Source organism: Pongo abelii, chromosome 13 (assembly GCF_028885655.2).
Source record: "Pongo abelii isolate AG06213 chromosome 13, NHGRI_mPonAbe1-v2.0_pri, whole genome shotgun sequence".
NCBI lineage: Eukaryota > Metazoa > Chordata > Mammalia > Primates > Hominidae > Pongo > Pongo abelii.
In genome coordinates, this window is record NC_071998.2 from 88141755 (window position 1) to 88159483 (window position 17729).

Below are 17729 nucleotides of genomic sequence, written 5' to 3' on the forward strand. Positions count from 1 at the left end.
AAGAGGCTGCGTCCACAAGGCTGTGCACGCGCCCCCGCCATTCAAGACTACATTTTTGTTTTAGAGACCCTGTCTCTAAAAAACATAAAACTTTAATAAAAGAGGTGGTTTTTTTTTTTTTTTTGAGATCTTCTGTCGCTCAGGCTGGAGTGCAGTGGCACCATCTTGGCTCACTGCAACCTCCACCTCCGGGTTCAAGTGATTCTCCTGCCTCAGCCTCCCCAGTAGCTAGGACTACAGGTGCACCGCACCACACCTAGCTAATTTTTGTATTTTTAGTAGAGATGGGGTTTCATAATATTGGTCAGGCTGGTCTCGAACTTCTGACCTCAGGTGATCCACCCACCTTAGCCTGCGCCCAGCCGGCTCAAATAACTTTTCTTTCTTTCTTTTTTTTTTTTTTGAGACGTTATCTCTCTTTGTCGCCCAGGCTGGAGTGCAGTGGCGCGATCGCGCTCACTGCAAGCTCCGCCTCCCGGGTTTACGCCATTCTCCTGCCTCAGCCTCCCGAGTAGCTGGGACTCAAATAACTTTTCTTAAATTTGATCTTCAGTTACTGTTTCCAGGGTCCCTCTTTAGGAATGCCAGTTATATATGTGCTTGTCTTCAATTACTATCACTTTCCCTCTAGTCCTGAATTCTTTATTTCTATTTTACTATCTTTTTTCTCATGTCTGCCTCATGTCCTTTATGGTGTTTTCAATAATGTCTATTGTGCCGGGTGCCGTGCCTCACACAAGTAGCTGGCACCTGTAATCCCAGCTACTCAGGAGGCTGGGGCAGAAGAATCGCTTGAACCCGGAGGCAGAGGTTTCAGCGAGCTGATCGTGCCACTGCACTCCAGCCTGGGCAACAGAGCGAGACTCCATCTAAAAACAAAGAAGCAAATAAACGAACAAAACAGTCTATTTACCCTTACGCTCCTTTCATTTTGGCTCTCTTTTCCTCGTACATTTTTCCTAAGCCCACATTATCTTTCAACATCTACGGAGCTGACGATTGAAACATCGGAACTCAGTATGGCTGCTGCTGCCTCCAAACACCTCAGTCTCTATAATCTTGGTTGCTAACAGCAACAGCGGAAGAAAGATGGAATATGCTGCATATCTGCCTTCTAAATACTGTGAGAGTGCATCTGATTGTCAGAACCTAATAATCTTCAGAATCCTAGCTGCAAAAGGGTCTCGGAAATGCATACCCTAGGCCAGGCGTGGTGGCCCTCGCCTGTAATCCCAGCAATTTGGGAAGCTGAAGCAGGAGAATTGCCTGAGGTAAGGAGTTCGAGACCAGCCTGGCCAACATGGTAAAACCCCCTTCTCTACCGTCTCTACTAAAAAACACAAAAATTAGTCCAGTGTCGTGGGAACACCCATAATCCCATCTACCTGGGAAGTCGAGGCAGGAGAATCGCTTGAACCCAGGAGGTGGAGGTTGCAGTGAGCCGAAATCACCCATTTCCTTTTTTTGTTTTTTTAAATTCTGTCAGTGAGCAGCATTTCCCAGTTTTACAACCCCCAAAACAAGTTCTTGGCAGCTCCATTAGGTGAGATTGCAGGCTGCATCTGTGAGAGATCCGTGTAGCTTGGAGATCATTTCTGCAGGTGAGAGAGTCCTGAAAGCTGGGTCTGTCCAGTCTCTTGCTGCAGTGGTTGCACGGGCTCTACAAGCTCGCCCTGACAGCGTCCATATCGCTGAACATTTCTGGGCCAGGCATATTTCCAAAATCTGCAGCAATGCAATGCCTATGAAAATATCAGCCATGATGGTTAAATTGTCCTGCAACCACTTCTCAAACTGGGGCACACAGCCTTCCGTGTGGATTACAATCTGCTGGTCAACTTCTGGTGTTTGCCTGGCATCATAGCCACACTGAGTGTTGATGACATCTTCTGAGGGATCTGCTGGGATTACAGGCGTGAGCCACTGTACCCGACCATTTTATTCTTTAATATTGGCAGGAATTAATTTTGATGTTTGGTCTGAGGAAAGAGTCTAACTTCAGTTTTTCCACGTAGTTAAATTCTGGTGTCCTTTATTAAACCAGTGGAAACAGATTTTTGAGGGCCAGGGATAACACTTCCCTGGAAAAGAAGGCAAAATGACTCAGCGCCCAAAAGAATTCAAACATAAAAATCTGGCCAAGCCCGTTGGTTCATGCCTGTAATCCCAGCATTTTGGGAGGCTGAAGTGGGAGGATTCCTTGAGCCCAGGAGTTGAAGACCAACCTGGGCAACAAAGTGAGACCCTGTCTCTACAAAAAAAAAAAAAAAAAAAAAAAAAAAAAATCAAAAAATCAAAAAATTAGCTGGGTGTGGTAGCGCATGCCTGTGGTCCTGGCTACATGGGAGGCTCATGTAGGAAGGTCACTTGAGCTCAGGAGGTCAAGGCTGCAGTGAGCCAAGATTGCACCATTGCACTTCAGCCTGGGTGACAGAGTGAGACTGAGTTTCAAAAAACAAAACCCCTGAAACTTACCTCTTCTCAGAAAACACCCCTTCTTTCTCAGGCACACATAGAACTTTCTGGTATTTTCTTCAAGTTTCCTCTCTGGTATTCCTCCACATTAAAATAGAAAGAAAAAAAATGAAAAGAAAGAAAAAAAGGAGTACATATTTCCTCTCTGGGACAGAGGTTTTAATACATTTTCAGCAAAACTATTGTATTCCCTTTTTTATTTTTTTTGAGACAGTCTTACTCTGTCACCTAGGCTGGAGTGCAGTGTCGCAATCTCGGCTCACTGCAAATCCCGCCTCCTGGGTTCAAGCGATTCTCCTGCTTTAGCCTCCTGAGTAGCTGGGATTACAGGCACGCACCACCATGCCCGGCTAATTTTTGTATTTTTAGTAGGGACGGGGTTTCACCATTTTGGTCAGGCTGGTCTCAAACTCCTGACCTCATGATCAGCCCACCTTAGCCTCCCAGTGTTAGGATTACAGGCATGAGCCGCCGCACCCAGCCAAAGTTTTGCTTTAATAATTAAATTTATCACAGCTCAGTGTTGAAAACAAAGCACAGAGGCTAGATCACCCCGTGTTCCTGTAATCCTCAATGGGCTTAAAAATGTCACTTCACAGATTCTTCAAAAAAAGAGCTTCAAACCTGGTGAATCAAAACACAGCTTCCATTCTGTACTATGGATCAGCACATCACAAGGTGTTTTCACAAATAGCTTGTTTCTAGTTTTTAGGGCTGAATATCCATTTGTTTCTACAAAGCATCTGGGCTCAGAAAGGTCACTTCATAGATTCCACAAAAAGAGTGTTTGGAACCTGGTGAATCAAAACACAGGTTCCATTCTGTGATATGGAACAGCACACCACAAAGTGTTTTCACAGATATCTTGTTTCTGGTTTTTACAGCTAGATATTCACTTTTTAAAATAGTATTCAATGGGCTCAGAAATGTCACTTTGTAGATTCTACAAAAAGAGTGTTTGGAATCTAGTGAATCAAAATACTGGTTTCGTTCTGTGATAAGGAGCAGCACATCACAAACTGTTTTCCCAGATAGCTTGTTTCTCTTTTTCAGGTCCTCAGTGGGCTCAGAAATGTTACTTTGTAGATTCTACAAAAAGAGTGTTTGGAAGCTGGTGAATCAAAACACAGGTTCCATTCTGTGATATGAAACAGCAAAGATTGAGAAAGATTTTTTTTAAGTGTGTGGGAAATTAGGCAGGAAGAGGAGAATGGGAAAGGGGTGTGTGTGTGTGTGTGTGTGTGTGTGTGTGTGTGAAGGAGGGAGAGAGAATAAAGATAAGGCCAGGGTAGAGAGACAGAAATCCTAGAAACCCAGGAGCTAAGAGGAAATAAACTCCATGTAGGAAGTTCAGGCACTAGATTTCTAGATGGAACTCCATTAAGGGATTGATTGGTTAGGTAAGAATCAGCAAAGAAGAAGGGAGCAAATACTAAAAACTAAAAGCTTACTTGGGTAAAATAAGATCCCATACAAAGACCTGGATGGATAGAATGAGAGAGGAAAGGAAATGGAGTGGGGGTGGAGGCGGGGGACATGACGAGGAGGAAGAGGGCACAGGCACAAAAGCAAAACCAAAACAAAGAAGCAGAGAACACACAAAGAGAAAAGAAAAACCCAACAGAGAAAACTGCACGAAGTACAAAATACACAAGGGCTAGAAAGTAACACAAAGAGTCATTCCAGAGGGACGGAGAGATGAAGGCATTGGGAGTAAGGAGAAAGAAGATGAATGGCATGGTCTATGCTGTGTGTTCTGGGGTACTCAGCATCCTGGTTAAAAGTGTGCTATGATAACATAAGCCTCCCCAGTTTTTGTGTTTTTTTTTTTTTTAAAGTTGGAGTCTCACTCTGTTGCTAGGCTGGAGTGCAATGGTGTGATCTCGGCTCACTGTAGTCTCCACCTCCTGGGTTCAAGTACTTCTTGCACCTCAGCCTCCAGAGTAGCTGGGATTACAGGCAGGCGCCACCATGCCCAGCTAATTTTTGTATTTTTTTTACTAGAGACAGTTTCGCCATGTTGGCCAGGCTAGTCTCAAACTCCTGGCCTCAGGTGATCTACCTGCCTCGACCTGCCAAAGTGCTGGATTACAGGCGTGAGCCACCGTGCCCAGCCAGCCTCCACAAATTGAGTGTGGATGTGAGTGTAGATGTGTGCAGATGTGTCATTTGATTTTATTTTTGTTTATTTATTATGTATTTATTGTTTTTTTCTTTTTTTTAGATGTGTCATTTTTAATTATTTGCTTTAGGATTCAGATGCTGTTTTGCCTCTTGCATGTCTTATTTACAATGGCCTTCGAAGACAGTTGAGGACCGCCATCACCTCCACCACCATCTTCTTCATCATCACCATCAGGTTAACACAATAATAGCAATAATAACTATTACCTGCCAGATGCTGTGCTGCCTGTATTGTCCCAATCAACCCTCTCAACATCTCCATGAGCTTGACATTGTCATCCCTTTTGTTCTGATGACAGTGTTGTGAGCGATAGGATGAGAAGCAAAGTCTCCTCCTCCCTGCGCCTGCCTTCTCAACACTAACAGTCCAGGCCTCAACTCTGTCTTAGCTGCTGCTAGGATTGTATTTCTAAAATCAGGAAGGGACATTTCACTGAGGAGCACAGGAGAGGGTGGTCTGGAAAGACAGGAAGGGGAAGGGTGAGGAGGGGGGGAAGAGAGGGAGAAGTGGGGATTATTAATTTCACCTCAGATTTACTTTGTTTTCCCACTTTCTTCTCCAGGTTGTAAAAACAAGGAGTGCCAGTGTAGGCAACATAGTAAGACCCTGTCTCTACCAAACTTAAAACATTAGCCGGGCCAGGTGGCGCTACTCTGGAGACTGAGGTGGGAGGAATGCTTTAAGCTTGGAGTTCAAAATCAGCCTGGGAAAGACAGCAAGACCCTGTCTCTACAAAAAACTTAAAAATTAGCCAGATGTAAAAAACAAACAAACAAAAAACCCAACCAAACAAAAAACAAACAAACAAAAAATTAGTCAGGCGTGGTGGTGCACACCTGCAGTCCCAGCTATTGGGGAGGCTGAAGCAGGAGGATCACTTGAGTCCCAAAGTTTGAGGCTGCAGTGAGCTAGGATTGTGCCACTGCTTTCCAGCCTGGGCAACAGAATGAGACCCTGTCTATACAAACAGATAAAACAAGGAGCAAGAGAAGATCTCTAAGGAATGATTACAAACTCTCTTCTTTGAAATCACTGCGGCAAAAGATTGTGACCCAGTAGAGTGGAAGGTAAGAGGGGTAGGGAATCTTGATGGATTGGGATTGGGTTCAAGAAGCTGCAGGAAAAGGGGAGGGAGCTTGAAAGGCAAAGCCCATGACAGGCAAAGCGTTCCTATTCCTGACACACAGGAAAAGCACTTGCAAATCAGAGAAAAAGACAAACACCCTTGGTGGGAAAATGGCCAAAGGAGTTGAATATGCAAGTATCAAAAGAAGAAATACAGGTGACTAATAAACATATGACACATGTTCAGCCTTCCAGGCAATCAAAGAAATCCAAATCAGTAGAGCAAGTCACCTGTTAATTGGCAATTTTTTAAAAATTAATAACATCTAGTATTAGTGGTTGTGTGGGGAAAACGAGTAATCTTCTCCACGAGGGGCAGTTTGCCTTTATGCCGTCACACTTTTTTTTTTTTTGTATTATGGTAAGATACACATAACACAAAGTTTGCCATTCTGAACTTTAAGCCTCCTGAGTAGCTGAGATTACAGGCATGTGCCACCATGCCCGGCTAATTTTTGTATTTTTAGTAGAGCTGGGGATTCACCACGTTGGCCAGGCTGGTCTCAAACTCCTGACCTCAAGTGAGGTCTTGGCCTCCCAAAATGCTGGGATTACAGGCAGATCCACTGCATCCAGCCTTTTTGAGCATTTTGAAGTGTACAGTTCAGCGGCATTAAGTACATTCACACTGTTGTGCTACCATCACCACCATCCATCTCCAGAGGTTTCATCATTCCAAAAGAAACTGTACCCATTAAACTGTAACTCCCCATTTCCTCCTGTATTCACATTTTATTATAGTTTTGACTCAGTAACAGCACTTCTAAGAATTTACCCTAAGGACATAATTAGAAAAAATTGAAAAACATATAGTAAAAGGATGTTCCTAGCAGTGTTGTTTGTAATACTGAAAAATTAGAAACAACTTAAATATCCATCAATAGGGAACTGGCTAAATAAATTATATTAGCCTGTACAATGAAAGATTATACAGTTATTAAAACTGATGATGTTGTTGATCTATGTACACTATTACCAAGAAAACTTGTCCATGATATATTTACTGAAGAATAGAATAGATATAAAATAGGATATGAGGACCCTGTTACATAAAATCCTGTATGTATATGTGTCTTTATTATATTTCATTTCTAGAGACAAATACTCAGATTCCCAACTGACACAATGTCTTGCTTAACTCGAGAAATATATTATTGCCTAGATATTTGGCATAGATGAGTGAAATTCCCAAATGTATTTTGCTACCCAGGCAGAATGTCTTACCTCTATCTTCTGAAATACAGTCAGATATACCATATCGACTTCATAGCAGATTGGTTGACTACAAACATTCTCCCCTCCTCCTCAATTCTAAATCTGCATAATGGAATCAAATTGTTATGGATTGTGATGTTACAATATTATTTCATGTTGGGTTATACCATCTTTAACTTAGAATGCATTTGTCTCCATGTTGGGTACAGTATAACAAGCAATATCTGATTTTCAGAGTACAACCTGTATATAACAGCAAAAAATTATATCTCTAAAAACAGAATATGAGGCTGTGCATGGTGACTCATGTCTGTAATCTCAGTACTTTGGGAGGCTGAGGCAGGTGAATCACTTGAGGTTAGAAGTTCCAGACCAGCCTGACCAACATGGGGAAACTCCATCTCTACTAAAAAACACAAAAGTTAGCTGGGTGTGGTGGCGGGCACCTGTAATCCCAGCTACTCAGGAGGCTCAGGCAGGAAGCTGAGTGCCCAGGCTGGAGTGCAGTGGTGCAATCTGAACTCACTGCAACCTTTGCCTCCTGGGTTCAAGTGATTCTCCTGCCTCAGCCTCCCGAATAGCTGGGAGTACAGGCGCGTGCCACTACAGTTAGCTAACTTTTTTGTATTTTTAGCAGAGACGGGGTTTCACCATATTAGCCGGAGTTGTCTCAATCTCCTGACCTCATGACCTGCCCACCTCACCTTCCCAAACTGCTGGGATTACAGGCATGAGCCACTGCACCCAGCCTTTTATTTGCTGTTTTATATTACAGAAACAAACCAGGTTTTGATTCACCTGTTTCCAAACACTCTTTTTATAGAACCTACAAAGTATTACTGAGCCCATTGAGGCCTATAAGGAAAAATCAAATATCCAGCGATAAGAACAAGAAAGAAGCTCTCTGTGAAAATGCTCTGTGATGTTCTATTTCATATCACAGAATGGAACCTGTATTTTGATTCACCAGGTTCCAATCACTCTTTTCATAGAATCTGCAAAGCGACATTTCTGATCCCAATGAGGCCTACAGGGAAAAATCGAATATCTAGTGATAAAAACTAGAAACAAGCTATCTGTGAAAATGCTGTGTGATGTGTTGTTTTATATCACAGAATAGAACCTGTGTTTTGATTCACCAGGTTCCAAACACTTTTTTGTAGAATCTACGAAGTTATATTTCTGTGTCCATTGAAGCCTGTAAGGAAAAAATTGAATACCCAGTGATAAAAACTAGAAACAAACTATCTGTGAAAATGATTTGTGATGTGCTGTTTTATATCACACAGTGCAACCTGGGCTGTGATTCACCAGGTTCCAAAAATACTTTCTGTACAATCTAAGAAGTGACATTTCTGAACCTATTGAAGCCTATAAGGAAAAACTGAATATCCAGCAATAAAAACTAGAAAAAAGTTATATGTAAAAATGCTTTGTGATGTGCTGTTTAATAGCACAGAATGGAACCTGTGTTTTGATTCAACAGGTTCCAAATACTTTTTTGTAGTATCTACAATGTGACATTTGTGAGCCCATTGAGGCCTATAAGAAAAAATCAAATATCCAGCAATAAAAACTAGAAACGAGCTATCTGTGAAAATGCTGTGTGATGTGTTGTTTTATATCACAGAATAGAACCTGAGTTTTGATTCACCAGGTTCCAAACACTCTTCTCATAGAACCTACAGTGACATTTCTGAGCCCATTGAAGCCTATCAGAAAAAATTGAATATACAGTGATAAAAACTAGAAACAAGCTGTGTGTGAAAATGCTTTGTGATGATGTGTTGTTTCATCTTACAGAATGGAACCTGTATTTTGATACACCAGGTTCCAAACAGTGTTTATGTAGAATCTACGAAGTGACATTTTGGACCCCATTGACGACTAAACGGAAAAACCAAATATCCAGCGATAACAACTAGAAACGACATGCCTGGTTTCAGAGAACAAGTGACTCACTGTATAAAAAAAGAATGAACAGCAGATAAAGGCATTTAGAAAAGAAATTAAACGGTAACGTAGAAGTCAGTTGGAGTCTTATTTTTCTGTTTGTAGGATCAGTTTTTAATATATTTATAAACAAATGAAGAAACACAAAAACTGCCTCAGCTGACAGGTTTACAAACAAGCCAGAGAATCCTGGTACTGTGGTGTGCACAACATTTGGATCAAGTTTTTGTGTGGGGAGAGGCAAGGTGGGTGGGTGCCTGGAGGGAAGACCCCAAAACATGACTTAAAAGTATCTAAACACGGATGTAGTATACTTAATATTCACCAAAATTAAATGAAGACATTTAGGTTCTAATGTCCCATCTCACTTATTGATTCAATTTTTTTAAATGTGAGTACTTTCTATCATCTTTTAGATTTAGTGACTAACAAACTCTAAATAAAGTATTTCAAACTTATTTCATTATGCATTCTAGTATATATTTGGGAGTTTCCATATCTTGTTTTTAAAGATTTGAAATTGGCTTTAATTTTTGTATAGTGCATTTCTCTCGATTTATAACTCAAGTTGATGTAAATGTCTATGAAACGTGTTCAGATTGTAAATGTCCAAGCAAGACTACTCTGGGCAAAGGTCATTGTGAAATGAGATGCTCAAGCACTCATGCTCTTAAAAAAAAAAAAAAAAACTAAATTGTTATCAAAAAATAAATTATAAAGTCATGTAGCTATAAAAAGGTATACATTCACCTGTAACTCTAGAAGTCATGTCTCTAATGATTATAATAAAAAACCCCAGCTCAGATGCCAACTGCAGGAACAAGGCTGGATCCTCTAAGCAGAAAGGCACACGGTGGCTTTAAGTCAGGATTTCAGGAGCAACGCCAGACACCAGTGTCATGCGACCTCAGCTACAATCAGAAGCCCAGTTGGGAGACGACGACTCCCACAGCCCTGTTTCTACGCCCTGCGTCTTTCTCCATCTCATTTCCAATCGCAGGACGCAGGACAGACCCCTCAGGGCCATGCTGCATCACGCCCAGAGCCCCAGCTCATGGGGAGCCTGGGAGCGGCTGCAGCTTTCTAGGCCCTGCATAGAGGTCACAGGAGGACAATGAAGGAACCCATCCTCAGGCCTCCAGGCTTCATTTCTGTGACTGCCAGGCTACGCACACCTTCTTTCTATGCTCACAGACCGACATAACTATCACGGTGCCAAAATATGCTCCCGTTTCACTCAAGGCATCAACACTGGTTGAAGCAAGCATTTGCTCACACAGAGAGAACCCGACCCCTCCCAGCATCTCCTTCCCAGCAGCGTTCCTGCCTGCTAAGGTGCAGGCGCACCTGACTCCCCACACCCACTGCATCAGCTGTGTCACCAGTGAGCGCCAGTGCACCGCACAAAATAGAGGGTGGGCGAGAAGAGACGAAAGCAGAAGACGGCTGATGAATGCATGCACACGCGCGTGGGAAGGGAACATGCTCAGCTTCTGTTGCCTTTGTGTCTGGTACGGGTTGCATGGCCGCCCCTGGAACCCACAGCCTCCTGCAGCCAGTGCCCCACGATGCTCCTGGGCCCCCAGTGAGCACCGCAACTGCTGGAGTCTCCATTCCTCAGCAATTTCTCCCTTTTGGGGGGTACCTCCTGCCTGCGGTTTGTGTGATCCTCTCTTGGCTTTTATCCTGGATGCAGTATGCTAGGAACACCCCCACGGGGACTCTGGGCATGGGAGACCTTCTTCTCTTTCCTCGGGGCAGCAGTCACTTCGTTCCCTCACGGTCACTGGGACCCCTATTAGCTCCTTTGTTCTGTCTGCCCCGAAGTACTGAGAACAGCACAGTGGCTGGTGACCGTCTCAATCTCTAGCCCCCTGGAACCATTTCTGTGCCTGGTGTTGTCTTAGTGAGGGTAGATCATACTGGCTGTGGAAATAGAAAGAGCCTGGGGTCTCAGTGGCCTCGTGTCTTCTCTGGCTCACTGCTCATCCAGTCTGGATCTGACCGGCCTCCCGAGGTTTCCACAGTTGTCTCTATAGGCGGAAGAGGGCTGGGAGATGATGCAGAAAGTGGAAAGGGCCTGGCCTAGCACTGGCTTCTGCCACTTCTGCCCAAGTTCCATGATTCAGAACCGTCTCTCATGGCCCATGTGTGATGGCCCGAGTGCTAAAAGTTACGGGGCAAACAAGGGAGGTTTTGAGAAGGAGCCTTCTTTGTACCTGAAACCCAGTGGAGACTGAGGCCCTAGGAACATGAGTGACGATTTTGTAAATTATGCACAATAACGAAGGGTCTTCCTCCCACAGTGACCCCTGAGCCCCTGATTCATGTATTTCCGTTTTGGAAGAAATAGTGCTATAGTCAATGGTATAGTGGCTCCTAGAAGCCACTGTAACAACTTGGAATCAACACTCTCATGTAAGAAATTCCAGAACTGAAGAGCATGCTCTGCCCCGGTGATTTTTTGTGTAGGACTCCATTCCCAGCACTGCTTTATATATCCCATCATAATAGCTGACTTGTCCTGCATCTTACTTTTTTCACAAGAAAAATCATAGTTACAGAGTAATGTATTCTGAAGCATGTCGGGAGGTAACTTCATCAACAAATAAAAAGGGATTGTAAATAAGAAATGGAAATTTGTATGGGAAATTTCATGCATCAAGAACACTGACTTTATGACAAGGAAAATCTGGGATTAGGTATTTAAGGGGATTTTCCATTTCTTTATTATAAAATTATACTTCTTTATTGAAGTTTGTTTTCAAGGGCTATGTTCTGGCTGTTGAAAACACCTTAAAAAGACACAAAACTTGCTCTCTTTATTTTCCATCCAATGCCTTGTTGGTCTTTGAATTAGACCTAACAAAATTGTGAAGGTTTCATTAGTGGAAGGCTATACATAAACCAGAAAGGCTGGGTTTCCTTGCTCCTAGAGAAGGTGATCATTCCATGTGTGTTTTGTTCTGGGCTTTTAAATGTACTGTCTTATTAGGAGATTGCGAAAATGATACATATTTTAAAAATAAAGAAAATAAAACCATTCCATAACACTGAACAGACTATAAGTGTACTCCACATTGTGTATAATAGTTTTCTGTTTTAAAACATGCTTGTTAAGTAGTCATTGGTTTACTCCACTCCTTTCCATTGGCTGACAGGGAATATGCAGACTTTGTTTCTCCTGATGTTGTGTTTTTTGGGCAAGATGTTTAACATAGTGTATGTTAATACCTACCTCTACAAGAGAGCCTAAACAAACAGGTGCAAGGAGCTAAGAACTTCTCTTAGTCTTGATTTTAAAGTTCTCTGTCCCAGATAACTTACAGGAGCATATTTTTATTTCCTTTTCTCCATAAATTTACAGCAAACTCAATTTCATCATTTTAAGAATTCAGCCCATCCTAGTAATATCTCCTCCACACAGCCATGCAGAGCATTTATTCAAAAGGATGCATAAAGCTGTTTTATGAAAGCTTTACCTGACAGGACGTTCTTAAATCGTGGTCTTCCCCTTCCTGCTCAAGGGCTGTGCCTTTCTCCTCCTATTTCATGAGAGATTCTTCTGTCTGCAGCCACCTTCATTTACTTTAGGAGAGATTCCAAGCTTCTTTTTCTTCGATAATCTGTTATGTCTTACTTCATAGTGGTATTCAAATTATTTATTCAGTAGTAGTATTTTAAATTTTTGTATACTTGTTTTTTATTGAAGAATATAAATAAAACTGACATTTATGTATCTATTTTAAATTCACCCTGGCATAGAAAAGGAAGTTAGTTTAGAATTTCAGCTGGTCCTTGGAGTCAGGTCTTCCCTCTTGCCCAGCTAACATTTCTAATGCAGTTCCAATTTTTTTTCCTCTTGGAAATCTGTCACAGAAATACACTGTTTTTATAAAGGCTCCTTTTTCCTTGCCTATTTTCTACCATAATCAGAAGAAATACGGAGACTGGCTGTCTAAAGACCTGGGATCTTGTTAGAACTTTCTGTTGCCAAGGGCAGGCTTCTCTTAGTCGCTTGCTGAGCAGAAATGCCACCTTCCCCCTGGGCTCCATGCCAGCTCTGGAGGGGATGGTGGCCTAGGAAGGTGAAGAGAGAAAGCTGCAAGGGACAGACTGCAATATTCCTCCAAAGACCTTAATGTCCTAGTCAGAAAATCATGTGTTCCTATGACTTCCCATGTAAACAGGATAAATGTTTGCCATCCATATAGCTGGGACTTGTGTTCTAGGAGTGAGAATCAAGTTGTTTAGCATCTCCTAGAAAATTATCGATCTGTTGGAAATAGCCATGAGAAGCATGGTGATTATATATTGAACTATACTGCTGATCACACTGGAAGAAGGAGAACAACTATCTTCATATTAAGTGGGATGTCCAAAGCAACCATGAGAAGTTCCTTATTAGAGCCATAATAATTATAAAGATAATACATTTATTTCAAGGAGATGTATCAGAGATGGATCATCCAGCTTCTGCACATTATAAACTATGCAGAAAATAGCCAGCTGACTCAAATTCATGAAAATGATCATTTTTAAATTTATTATAGTGTGGCAGCTGTACATACTTCTCCTGTGGGTTAAAAGTTAATTTGGTGCAGAAATTATTCTGGATAACCACTCTGTGAGTGACTAGCCTCAGACACTGTCTATCAACCTCTGAGCCTTGTTCCTCCATCTATAAACTGGTCCTCATGGCCGGACACAGTGGCACACACCTGTAATCCCAGTACTTTGGGAAGTCGAGGCGGGCGGATCACCTGAGGTAAGGAATTCAAGACCAACCTGACTAACATGGTGAAACCCCATTTCTACTAAAAATACAAAAAATTAGCTGGGCCTGGCGGCATGCGTCTGTAATCCCAGGCAGGAGAATCGCTTGAACCCGGGAGGTGTAGGTTGCAGTGAGCCGAGATCACACCATTGCACTCCAGCTTGGGCAAAAAGAGCAAAACTCCGTCTTAAAAACAAAAACAAAACAAAACAAAACAAAAATGGTCCTAGTAAAGCTTCAGAGAGCATTGCAAGCATTCCATCCAACACTAGCAGAGGGGACAGGGAAATGTAAACCTCAGCTCTTTTGTAATGGCCCCATCTCTAAAAAGTATGAGCGTATTTGTGTTCTTTTGTACATTCATTTACATAGTCACTGGGAAACGAATTGAGAAAAATCCACACACAACTTTCTACATGTCTCTGTACTTTGTTTTAAACACTGAGCTGTGATAAATTTAATTATTAAAACAAAACTTGGGCCAGGCAGTGTGGCTCATGCCTGTAATCCCAACACTTTGGGAGGCCGAGGCGGGCAGATAGCCTGAGGTAGGCAGTTTGAGACCAGCCTGGCCAATATGGTGAAACCCTGTCTCTACTAAAAATACAAAAAGGACCTGGGCGTGGTGGCAGGCACCTATAATCCCAGCTACTCAGGAGACTGAGGCGAGACAATTGCTTGAACCCAGAAGGTGGAGGTTGCAGTGAGCCGAGATCACACCATTGCACTCCAGCCTGGATGACAAAAGTACGACTTCATCTCAAAAAAAAAAAAAAAAAAAAAACTTTGAAAAGAAGTGAGGATTTGAAGCTTGGCACAGTGGCTTATGCCTGTAATCCCAGCACTTTGGGAGGCTGAGGCAGGTGTGATCATTTGAGGTCAGGAGTTCAAGACTAGCGTGGCCAACATGGTGAAAGTCCATCTCTACTAAAAGTACAAAAATTAGCTGGGCATATGTCTGTAGTCCCAGCTACTCAGGGGCTGAGGCAGGAGAATAGCTTGAACCCAGGAGGTGGAGGTTGCAGTGAGCTGAGATCACACCACTGCACTCCAGCCTGGGGAACAGAGTGAGACAGTATCTCAAAATAAATAAATAAAGAAGGGAGGAGGAGCCAAGATGGCCGAATAGGAACAGCTCCGGTCTACAGCTCCCAGCGTAAGCGACCCAGAAGACGAGTGATTTCTGCATTTCCATCTGAGGTACCGTGTTCATCTCACTAGGGAGTGCCAGACAGTGGGCGCAGGTCAGTGGGTGAGTGCACCGTGCGCCAGCCCAAGCAGGGGCGAGGCATTGCCTCACTCGGGAAGTGCAAGGGGTAAGGGAGTTCCCTTTCCAGGGGTGACAGCACCTGGAAAATCGGGCCACTCCCACCCGAATACTGTGCTTTTCCGACAGGCTTAGGAAACGGTGCCCCAGGAGATTATAGCCCGCAGCTGGCTCAGAGGGTCCTACGCCCACGGAGTCTCACTGATTGCTAGCACAGCAGTCTCAGATCAAACAGCAAGTCGGCAGCGAGGCTGGGGGAGGGGCACCCGCCATTGCCCAGGCTCGCTTAGGTAAACAAAGCAGCCGGGAAGCTTGAACTGGGTGGAGCCCACCACAGCTCAAGGAGGCCTGCCTGCCTCTGTAGGCTCCACCTCTGGGGACAGGGCACAGACAAACGAAAAGACAGCAGTAACCTCTGCAGACTTAAATGTCCCTGTCTGACAGCTTTGAGGAGAGCAGTGGTTCTCCCAGCACGCAGCTGGAGATCTGTGAATGGGCAGACTGCCTCCTCAAGTGGGTCCCTGACCCCTGACCCCCGAGCAGCCTAACTGGGAGGCACCCCCCAGCAGGGGCAGACTGACACCTCACACGGCCGGCCAGGTACTCCAACAGACCTGCAGCTGAAGGTCCTGTCTGTTAGAAGGAAAGCTAACAGAAAGGACATCCACACCAAAAACCCATCTGTACATCACCATCATCAGAGACCAAAAGTAGATAAAACTACAAAGATGGGGAAAAAAACAGAGCAGAAAAACTGGAAACTCTAAAAAGCAGAGCGCCTCTCCTCCTCCAAAGGAACGCAGTTCCTCACCAGCAACGGAACAAAGCTGGACGGAGAATGACTTTGACGAGCTGAGAGAAGGCTTCAGACGATCAAATTACTCCGAGCTACGGGAGGATATTCAAACCAAAGGCAAAGAAGTTGAAAACTTTGAAAAAAATTTAGAAGAATGTATAACTAGAATAATCAATACAGAGAAGTGCTTAAAGGAGCTGATAGAGCTGAAAACCAAGGCTCGAGAACTACGTGAAGAATGCAGAAGCCTCAGGAGCCGATGCGATCAAATGAAAGAAAGGGTGTCAGCCCTGGAAGATGAAATGAATGAAATGAAGCGAGAAGGGAAGTTTAGAGAAAAAAGAATAAAAAGAAACGAGCAAAGCCTCCAAGAAATGTGGGACTATGTGAAAAGACCAAATCTACGTCTGATTGGTGTACCTGAAAGTGACGGGGAGAATGGAAACAAGTTGGAAAACAGTCTTCAGGATATTATCCAGGAGAACTTCCCCAATCTAGTAAGGCAGGCCAACATTCAGATTCAGGAAATACAGAGAACACCACCAAGATACTCCTCGAGAAGAGCAACTCCAAGACACATAATTGTCAGATTCACCAAAGTTGAAATGAAGGAAAAAATGTTAAGGGCAGCCAGAGAGAAAGGTTGGGTTACCCTCAAAGGGAAGCCCATCAGACTAACAGCGGATCTCTCGGCACAAACCCTACAAGCCAGAAGAGAGTGGGGGCCAATATTCAACATTCTTAAAGAAAAGAATTTTCAACCCAGAATTTCATATCCAGCCAAACTAAGCTTCATAAGTGAAGGAGAAATAAAATCCTTTACAGACAAGCAAATGCTGAGAGATTTTGTCACCACCAGGCCTGCCCTAAAAGAGCTCCTGAAGGAAGCGCTAAACATGGAAAGGCACAACCGCTACCAGCCACTGCAAAATCATGCCAAAATGTAAAGACCATCGAGACTAGGAAGAGACTGCATCAACTAACGAGCAAAATAACCAGTTAACATCATAATGACAGGATCAAATTCACACATAACAATATTAACTTTAAATGTAAATGGACTAAATGCTCCAATTAAAAGACACAGACTGGCAAATTGGATAAAGACTCAAGTCCCATCAGTGTGCTGTATTCAGGAAACCCATCTCACGTGCAGAGACACACATAGGCTCAAAATAAAAGGATGGAGGAAGATCTACCAAGCAAATGGAAAACAAAAAAAGGCAGGGGTTGCAATCCTAGTCTCTGATAAAACAGACTTTAAACCAACAAAGATCAAAAGAGACAAGGCCATTACATAATGGTAAAGGGATTAATTCAACAAGAAGAGCTAACTATCCTAAATATATATGCACCCAATACAGGAGCACCCAGATTCATAAAGCAAGTCCTGAGTGACCTACAAAGAGACTTAGACTCCCACACATTAATAATGGGAGACTTTAACACCCCACTGTCAACATTAGACAGATCAACGAGACAGAAAGTCAACAAGGATACCCAGGAGTTGAACACAGCTCTGCACCAAGTGGACCTAATAGACATCTACAGAACTCTCCACCCCAAATCAACAGAATATACATTTTTTTCAGCACCACACCACACCTATTCCAAAATTGACCACATACTTGGAAGTAAAGCTCTCCTCAATAAATGTAAAAGAACAGAAATTATAACAAACTATCTCTCAGATCACAGTGCAATCAAGCTAGAACTCAGGATTAAGAAACTCACTCAAAACCGCTCAACTACATGGAAACTGAACAACCTGCTCCTGAATGACTACTGGGTACATAACGAAATGAAGGCAGAAATAAAGATGTTCTTTGAAACCAACGAGAACCAAGACACAACATACCAGAATCTCTGGCATGCATTCAAAGCAGTGTGTAGAGGGAAATTTATAGCACTAAATGCCCACAAGAGAAAGCAGGAA

General features: G+C 43.1%; 1 protein-coding gene and 2 long non-coding RNA genes across 3 annotated transcripts in view; 1 reads left to right on the top strand and 2 right to left on the bottom strand.

Moving 5' to 3' along the window:
* The window catches only part of LOC129047945 (uncharacterized), a 49946-nt gene extending 48536 nt beyond the window's left edge, over window positions 1-1410 (bottom strand). The window contains exon 1 of the long non-coding RNA XR_008509860.2: window positions 914-1410. This is a non-coding gene — a long non-coding RNA (uncharacterized LOC129047945). The remainder of the gene's footprint in view (window positions 1-913) is intronic.
* LOC129047944 (uncharacterized) lies at window positions 294-12003 on the top strand. The gene is made up of 4 exons (XR_008509859.2): window positions 294-1271; window positions 4700-4834; window positions 5223-5727; window positions 8804-12003. It is a non-coding gene; the product is annotated as an uncharacterized LOC129047944 (long non-coding RNA).
* The window catches only part of LOC134759791 (cytochrome P450 4F6-like), a 53733-nt gene continuing 40701 nt past the window's right edge, over window positions 4698-17729 (bottom strand). The window contains exons 3-4 of the transcript XR_010136564.1: window positions 7010-7102; window positions 4698-5116 (exon numbers count right to left, since the gene is read on the bottom strand). The gene's annotated coding sequence lies outside the window, so the exon portion shown is untranslated. The remainder of the gene's footprint in view (window positions 5117-7009; window positions 7103-17729) is intronic.